General features: G+C 41.7%; 1 long non-coding RNA gene across 1 annotated transcript; it reads left to right on the top strand.

Moving 5' to 3' along the window:
* The first annotated feature begins 1,202 nt into the window (after window positions 1-1,202).
* On the top strand, window positions 1,203-9,038 carry LOC309359703. The gene is made up of 3 exons (XR_014163911.1): window positions 1,203-1,456; window positions 7,739-7,807; window positions 8,621-9,038. It is a non-coding gene; the product is annotated as an uncharacterized lncRNA (long non-coding RNA).
* The last annotated feature ends 381 nt before the right edge of the window (window positions 9,039-9,419 follow it).

Here is a 9,419-nt window from a genome sequence, read left to right as displayed (position 1 = left end):
GTCAAAACCAGCACTTTGAATTGGGCTCGGAAACTAATCGGTATCCAGTGCAGTTGGACCAGGATTGGTGTAATATGCTCAAACAGTCTTACTCCAGTGAGCAACCTGTCCACTGAATTCTGCACCAGCTGAAGTTTCTGAACCGTCTTCAAAGGCAGCCCTATGTATAACACATTGCAGTAATCTAACCTTGAGGTTACCAGAGCATAGAAAACAGTAGCTGTCTATAAAGGCGCCAGGCGAACTTCCCTGGGAAGAGCATTCCACATATGGGGAGCCACTGCAGAGAAGGCCTGTTCTCATGTTGCCACCCTCTGGACCTCTCAAGGGTCTCAGAAAATGATCTCAGTGTCCGGGTAGGTTAATATGGAAAGAGGCAGTCCTTGAGTCCTGAGCCATTTAAGGCTTTATAGGTCAAAACCATCACTTTGAATTTGGCCCTATGTAGAGGCTAGCCTACTGTAAAGGTAAAGGGACCCCTGACCATTAGGTCCAGTTGTGGACGACTCTGGAGTTGCGGTGCTCATCTCGCTTTACTGACCGAGGGAGCCGGCGTACAGCTTCCGGGTCATGTGGCCAGCATGACTAAGCCACTTCTGGTGAACCACAGCAGTGCATGTTGACCTTCCCGCCAGAGTGGTACCTCTTTATTTACTTGCACTTTGTGCTTTCGAACTGCTAGGTTGGCAGGTGCAGGGACTGAACAACGGGAGCTCACCCCATTGCGGGGATTCGAACCGCCGACCTTCTGATCGGCAAGCCCTAGGCTCTGTGGTTTAACCCACAGCACCACCCACGTCCCTACTGTAGAAAAGTACAACTTACGTTTTTTGCTTCATGCACTGTTGCCTCTGGTCCCGCTCCTAAAAGGTTGCCCAGAAGGGAGTGTGACCCTTCGACTGAGAAGAGCTAGGAAGCAGCTGTGTACAAAGACATCCATTGGCGCAATATACATTGGCCCATCTAGCAGAGCTGCACTTGCCAGCAGTGGCTGTCTACAGGTCCAGACAGGGGATATCCCAATCTTACCTGGAGATGCTGAAACTAGAGATGCTCACTTTCAGTCTGTAAACCAGATGCTCTACCAGTGATCTATGGCTGCATATGTCCCCTTGATTTATCACTTTTTAAAAGTATTTTTATTTAAACAAACGTGTCTTCAGAAACTAAACTCATTATAGCATTCTCATATATAAAAGATCAAAGCCTGTTATATTTACAGCTCTCATCCTTTTCCTCCAAGCTGTTGTGGCTGTTTAAGGCCTACAACACCAGCTGCTTCCGCTACCAACCTCTCTCCTTTGCCATGGTATTCCTTATGCAATGCTAAGTGTTCTTGGACACGACGCAGAAGACAGTGATAGGTGGCCTGGAAATGTACTGTAGATCATACTGGGCCCTGCATCATTTTTTCACTGGTTACCTGGTGAACGCAGAAGCCTTTCTTCAAATTTTGGTAACCTTTCATCTCCTGATAGTAGAGGTCACCTTGCACGCAATGGGAGCTTGCACAACAGGTACAGAGGGGTGAGTCCAGCACCACCATCTTGGCCATCACAGCAGTCTTCTGTCTGAAAAAAAGATTCCCCACCCCCTGCTGCAGAAGAATCCAAGTTGTTCCCCACTCACAACCACTTGGATCCAAACTTTTTCCCAATTATACACCATGATGTCAGAGACCAAGCTGAGGAGAGCTACTCTGATGAGGAATGGTGGGGGCTTCCCCCTCCCTCTGCTACTGACCAGGATCCTGAAGCTGCCCAGGAGCAGGGGAGCAGTATAGATTTCGAGTAGTGGTTTGCCGAGGAACAGATTTTGGAAGACAACAGCTGGGCAGAACTGAGTGGGGAACAGCTAGGAGAAGAACAGGGAGAGAGAGAATTAACAGATTCCCTTTCACTGGAAATTGTCCCAGTACTCAGTCCAGGGTCAAGGAGAGCAGGTAAGGTAGCTACACAGAAGGCCAAATGGTTGCGAGATCAGGTTGCCAGACGTGGAATTGACGGGGGTGACTCGGGGGGAAGTGGGAGGAAACCTTAATAGGGAGGACCTTTCCTCCGAGATGGAGTCTTTGTTCTTTCGCTGTGAACATTAAAAATCTCTTTAACTGGTAAGGGACTATTTTCGCTTTGTTCTGCTTATCCACAACCAAAGGGAGGGAGGAAGCCATTTCCCCGAAGCCTGACACATACACAGGCTGTGCTATTGGCTCTCACACCCTCCATTTCCTGGGATCAATATAAGACATTTTTTCTTGAAGTACACAAATGCCCACTGTCCACCAGCTTCATTTATTTATATATACCTTGGTTCACAATAAAAAAAATCTTTTTTAAAAGAACAAAACCCCCACAATTTTCAAAATGTACAGATTAAAAATATACTAAACACAGCAGGATCACCTTAGAACAACAAACTCTGCCAATATGAAATGAATAATTGCAACCCATTTTTCTTGGCCTCTGTGCTGTGAAGATGCAATAAGAAGTTTGTTCAAATGAAAGCATTGCATGCTAATTATTCTGCTTTATTTTATTTTATTTTATTTTTATTACTCTTCTGCAATACACACATTTTACTTTTGCCAAAAATGTGTGCAATATTTATTGCTTATTGCATAGAGTCAGAAGGGAGAACTATCCCAATTGATTTTATATGTATTACCTCTGCTTTGGGTGCCAACTTCTTTTTTTCAATCTCCTATCCTAGATCATATAGTTCTAAAAGAATGCCCTTTCGGTGCCAGACCACCACTTAATTTTGTTCAAAATTCTCATAATCAAAGATTGCAATAAATCATTAAGGTTTATAATAACATTTTATTCTAAGAGCAGAGCCTGAGGGTGGGGGCAGCTACACAATGTAATTGTGTTAAGGATTATTGGGACAAGATGATTCCTCAGAAATTGCTGTGGCAGCATAAAGAGGCCCGTGATCATAAACCACACAGTTCACACATCAGCAAAGTTTAAGTACTAGCATCCAGAGTACACACTTTTCTCACAAATGGTCTAACCGGCACTTAGGCTGTATGAGAGAGGTATAAGAAATCACAGGTTAACCCAGATGGGGAAAAATTCAAATCTGTTCACATTTAAAGGCAAATCTACCTAATTTGCCCTTTTTGAAACAATCCGAGAACCAAAATACAGCAATCCTTAGAAATTCGCACTTTGCCAAATTTTGCGATGCAGTGTTCCAGTCAAGTAATGTGTGCTACGGTAAAGTTCAGATAAAAATGCATCTATTAGTGCAAAGAACATAGAAAATGCATTGCATTAGGGAAAATTGCTTTGTAAAAATGTGTGTGGGAGGGGAAATTACAAACAAATGTGTACGTTATGAAAAATCTGCACTAAAATTCTGCTCAATTTTCATGTGAAGAATTGAATTTAAGATTGGAAAAATAAGAAACTGTGAAAACAATGAAATTGAGATATTCAACTATCTCTGTCCTGCAGAAGCTGGAAAGTTTATTGAGATGGTCCATTTTGTTTGTTTAGTGCCTCTTTGATGTGCTTCAAAATGCATGGCATGTAGTACACATTTATTAACAAATGACAAGGTCTCTTTTAAAGAAACCAGTCCCTGAATTCTATCTCTTGGTCATTTTTAGCAGGGCCATATATCCTACTTTAGAGAGGCCAGTCCTCTAACTGAAGGAGTCTTCTGTTTGAAGGATTGTTCAGTCCAAATATAGTTATAGAAATTATGAATTTGGGAGAATGAACCAGTTTGACACCTAGACAGCTGAGTATACACAGAAGTCAATCTCTGTGTGGCTTTGAATTCCAGGCTCCCAGGTCCTAATCCAACATTTCATCTGTTACATGAAACGAGCTCAGGACAAATATCTGTTCCAATAAATTCTCATCATGTATGCTATAGATGTTGTGTGCCTTTGTAGGCCAACTTTCCATATTGAGAAGGTTTCACTTTGTTTAAGGCTGGCTGTTTATAATATCTAGGCCATTGGTTGAGACAAATTAATATTTTCAAGATTATTTTTTCTTTTCAACCATAAAAGATTTCATCTAGTGCTCACCTGAGAGATCCTTTTAAAAAACAAATCTGGGGAAACTGATATAAAATCTCCCTCCCGCTTATCTTGCTGTTACAGACCTTGTTAAGTTCACAAGCAAATTTTTATTGTCGTTTTTCTAATCTGCTTTAATGGCACTCTTCCCACCTTCAATCTTCATTTTCTCTGATGTGGCAATCTCAATAACTTTACAGAATTGCATCCGCTTATTTGTAAGGCACCTGGAGTGATCAAGGGATTGGAGCATACTTTCTTTGCTAAAGTAACTGCAAATGTTTGAGAGAAAAAGTCTTAAGTGAGTATATGACACTTAAAATCTATAAAATCATGAGGTCTATAAACAGAGTAAATGATTTTCTCTCTCTTGTGCCGCTAGTAAATCTCAATGATCAAGAAGTTTCATTAAAGATAATTGCATTGCAATGCATTTTGCATTTCTTCTCCTCACTTTGACAATGGATACAGGAGTTGAGGTGGTGTGACCCCACCACATGTTGTTGAATTACAACTCCCATCATCCCTACACAATACACATTGGGGCTCAGACAGACAGGAGTTGGAATCTAGCAATATCCAGAGGGCCACAGGTTCCTTACTTTGGCTTTGAATGATGACTTACCTTCTTAATTTCTATACCAAATTCCATTTGGTTATCTCTGGGTTGCAGTGCTTTTGTCACAAACCAGCAAAGGCTATTTCAGAAGTTTTAGGCCTTACTTTATACTTTTAAGGAGAACTTGTAGTGATTCTGTGAAAATGATTGGCAGTAGGTTCATGATTGAAAACAGAAAGTACTGCCTTTGACTAAGCAATAGAGAAGAACACATAAGAGATGTGGCTAATGGAAAGGTCCCAAAAAAGGTCTCTCTTGTTGTTGTTGTTTAATCATTTAGTCGTGTCCGACTCTTTTTGACCCCATGGACCAGAGCACGCCAGGCACTTCTGGCTTCCACTGCCTCCCACAGTTTGGTCAAACTCATGCTGGTAGCTTCAAGAACACTATCCAACTATCTCGTCCTCTGTCGTCCCCTTCTCCTTGTGCCGTCCATTTCCCCCAACATCAGGGTCTTTTCCAGGGTGTCTTCTCTTCTCATGAGGTGGCCAAAGTATTGGAGTCTCAATCTGTCCTTCCAGTAAGCACCCAGGGCTGATTTCCTTAAGAATAGATTGGTTTGATCTTCTTGCAGTCCATGGGACTCTCAAGAGTCTCCTCCAGCACCATAATTCAAAAGCATCAATTCTTCAGAAATCAGCCTTCTTTGTGGTCCAGCTCTCACTTCTGTATATCACTACTGGGAAAACTATAGCTTTAACTATACGAACCTTTGTTGGCAAGGTGATGTCTCTGCTTTTTAAGATGGAGTCTAGGTTTGTCATTGCTTTTCTCCCAAGAAGCAGGCGTCTTTTAATTTCATGGCTGCTGCCACCATCTGCAGTGATCATGGAGCCCAAGAAAGTAAAATCTCTCACTCCCTCCATTTCTTCCCCTTCTATTTGCCAGGAGGTGATGGGACCAGTGGCCATGATCTTCGGTCTCAGTAGCTCCACCTAATACAAAGGTCTTCCAGATTTCTATTACAGTACATCTGTTCTGTTCACATTGCTTTTAAAAGAGTAGACAAACTCATGGAGGAGAGGCCAAGTGGTGGCTCTTAGCCATGCCAAATAAATGCAACCTCCAAATCCATAGACCAAGGGTGGAGAACCTGTGTCTCTCCAGGTGTTGGTTACAGCATCAATCATTCCTTAATATTGGTCATTCTAGCTGGGGCTGCTGGGAGTTGGAGATATCCAAATGACATGCAGAGTGCCATCGGTGCCCCATCCCTGCCATAAGAAGTATAACTCTGAGTACAAAAGGTCCGAGGATATGAAACAGGGCAGCTCTATGTTTCATCTAGCTTCACTTCTGAACTTTGTGGGGCATCTGGTTGGCCACTCAGGTACCATGTGAGGTCAGATGTACCCTTGGTCTGATCTAGTCTAGGCAGTTCTTTATGTTCTTAGCGCAGCCACACTGGCTTGGTTTCATACACTTCATATTTCTTTGTCCCTTGTCCTACAGTGTAGAGAGCTATAATCAATATCGTCTATGGGTGCTGTCTGGATTTCAAGATTCCTAAGGTGTTTAGAGGCCTCTGCTTCAGTAATGTACAGAATCTTGATGGGGGAAACGGCGGCAGTAACCATCTGCATTCATGTATAATCGCTCTGTCAGATAATATCGGTAAAGGCTGCACTCATGGCACTTCACAGACAGTATTAAGTATTTATTGGCATTGTCATTGGCAGCATCAATCTTTGATGATGTCTCATACTCATAAAATTCCATTTAAAGCTGAGGCACACAGTAGCTCAGTGCAGGTCTCCATTAAAAATGCAATTCCAGTACTTTGCATTTTTTTTAAAAAAGCCTACTTCTGTGGTGTATGGTCTGGATTGATTTAAGCTGTTGCGAATCAGGAGGACCTGTTTGGATTCCAAGACAGATTGTCAGCTTGATCCTAAATACACTGAAAGTAAATGCCATTAATTTTGGTTGTCCTTTCCATGGCATATTTATTTATTTAATATTATTACATTTATACCTCACTTTTCCTGAAGGAGCTCATGGTTCTCCATCTCCCCCACTTTATCCTCACAACAACCCTGTGAGGTAGGTTAAGCTAAGAGATAGTGACTGGCCCAAGGTCATCCAATGAGCTTCATGGCTGAGTAAGGACTAGAACTATGGTCTCCCACATCTTAATTCAACTCTCTAACCACTACACCACACTGTTCATATGGAACAGCCTGATGTAGTGAGGGAGCTCTGTAGCTGCAATGCTAATGCTAATAATAATAATAATAATAATAATAATAATAATAATAATAATTATTATTTAAACCCCACACATCTGACTGGGTTTCCACAGCCTCTCTAGGCAGCCCCCAACAGAATATTAAAAACACAATAAAACATCAAACATTAAAAGCTTCCCTAAACAGGGCTGCCTTCAGATGTCTTCTAAAAGTCAGATAGTTGTTCATTTCCTTGAACTCTGATGGGAGGGCATTCCACAGGGTGGGCGCCAATACAGAGAAGGCCCTCTGCCTGGTTCCCTGTAACCTCACTTCTCGCTGTGAGGGTACTGCCAGAAGGCCTTCAGTGCTGGACCTCAGTGTCTGGGCTGAACGATGGGGGTGGACATGCTCCTTCAAGTATACTGCTATGAACATTTACCCAGGAATAAGCCCCATTTTGTCCTTACTATTTACTGTTCATTGGATGACTTGCCCACCCTTCCCCATAAAATTTCAGGGCAGGTCTTAACAATATGGAAATACAATATTCAGAAGTTGGCGTGAGTAGGATTGCCCAGTGTTGTGCAAATGTATGCAGCCAATGCATGTGTAGCCAGCCAATGCAGACCTGGATGCAAAATCTTTATCACAATATTTATCCAGGTACCATTGAATTAGCTTGATGCACACCAGGATATATATTCCATGTTGGAGCCACCAACAGGGAATTTACACGTCTAGCCATGCTGTATCCAACCCACAGCTGGAAATGAGTCATTTGGGTTATCCAGCATGGTTGGTGTTGACTAGAATGAGTTTGGTCCCCCTGAGATTCCATGAAGGAAGGATGTCTGTGACTGAGTAGCATCTCTGCCACAGAACCCTTATAATGCTATTTCTGTTGTTACGCAGGGACAGGAGACAAGACACAAAACAGCAATATCAAAATAATTTGATTGATCAGTGAGGAGCTAGCTCTTGGTGAGTATTGCCACCAATATGTCTTTCAAAGATTAATTTCAAATTAGATGAAACTTCTGAGGAATTTCAAGGACAGCCAACAGAGATTCCCTTTGGAGCAAAGCGTCTCAAAGAGGCATGCTTCATTGTCTCACCTCTCCCTACTCTAGCACATCTCCAGAGAAATCCTGTGAGATGCATTAGTTTGAGAGATGGTGACTGGTTCATGATAATCCAGTGAGCTTTATGGCAAAGTAGAGATCTGACCCTGGGTATCCTCAACCTGAGTCCAACACCCTAACCACTACACCACACTGCCTGTCTTATCAAAAGAGTTTTGATAAAATTAGTAGGATTTATTAGGCATGATGTCACCAGCCAGGTGATGGTGTGAGAGAGACTAGTAACCAAACCTCATTTGTTTGCTGCTAGTATTCCAAGGGCCAAGATCAGGAATAAGATAGTAAGCTGGAACTTCCTTTTAAATATTCCTGGCATCCATTAAAAACAGCTCCACATTCTACAAGAAGAAAAGGATTGGATTTTCCCCACCCACCCACTTTGCAATGTTTTTTTGAAAAAAGAAAAAGGGGGGAGGGAGAGAAAATAAGCAGGTTGGCATCTAGTTGTATTTTATGTTGATACGTATGGTAATTGCGTATTCATTAGGAAGATGATTTTCTTGTTGATGTTTTCTTAAGTATTGATTTTGGTATTTGATTAAGGCAGTTAATCTTAAAATTACCATGCTTGCTCTTATCCCATAAATGCAGTTATATCACAGTTAATCTGAGAATTTAGATGGAAACTTTCTCTCTCTTTCTACCTTTTTAGGAGGCAGTATATTCTCTTCTTGACATCTATGAAAATGGACCGGACTGGTTGAAATTCTCCTTAGAAATTAGCATAGGGTGCCCAATGCCATGGTCTTAAAAACGACAGTAACTGCTGGTAGCAGAGAAGAATTATTATAGCACAGTAATTAGAAATGTTACCAATGATCCAGAGTCCCACAGATCGAATCTCAGCTCAGCCATGAACCTCCAAACTGGCCTTAGACTAGTGATGGGAAGTTGTTTTTGAAATCCAGTAGCCCCGGCCAACATGCTCTGTGACTGGGAAAAATAAGAGTTATAGTCTAACATTATCTGGCATTCGCACCCAGGGCCGGTCCTATCATTAGGCAAAAACTAGGCAGCTGCCTAGGGCACGGACCTCAGAAGAGTGCAGTACTGACCTTTGAGGGGCACATTTTTATAGAGATTCACAAGATTATTCAAAATGATTTGTGTGCTGAAACATTTTCTTTTGTATTTGAGAAAGATAATCAAATATTGTTGCATTACTTTTCCCCTCAATTTAAAATAAATTTAGCAGTTTCAAGTTTTGTGCTTTTCATTTTTTCAACAATGGATGGGGTTTTGTTGGCACAGCCCTACAAAATACTGTTTTAATATGTATCTCAATATGAATTTCTACATCGATTTTTAATAATGCAATAATGGAATGGAATTGACTTAAGGATAAACACGTGTAGAATTGGCATGGATCATAAAGGGACTGATGCATCTATCCCTTTGGTTACAAAAGGATCAAATAGGCCTCAGAACTGGGTGAAAGGAGAGGTGAGGCA

The sequence above is a fragment of the Podarcis melisellensis genome (genome assembly GCF_964234715.1).
Source record: "Podarcis melisellensis genome assembly, chromosome: 17".
In the NCBI taxonomy this organism is placed as follows: domain Eukaryota; kingdom Metazoa; phylum Chordata; class Lepidosauria; order Squamata; family Lacertidae; genus Podarcis; species Podarcis melisellensis.
This window is presented reverse-complemented; position numbering and strand designations above follow the sequence as displayed.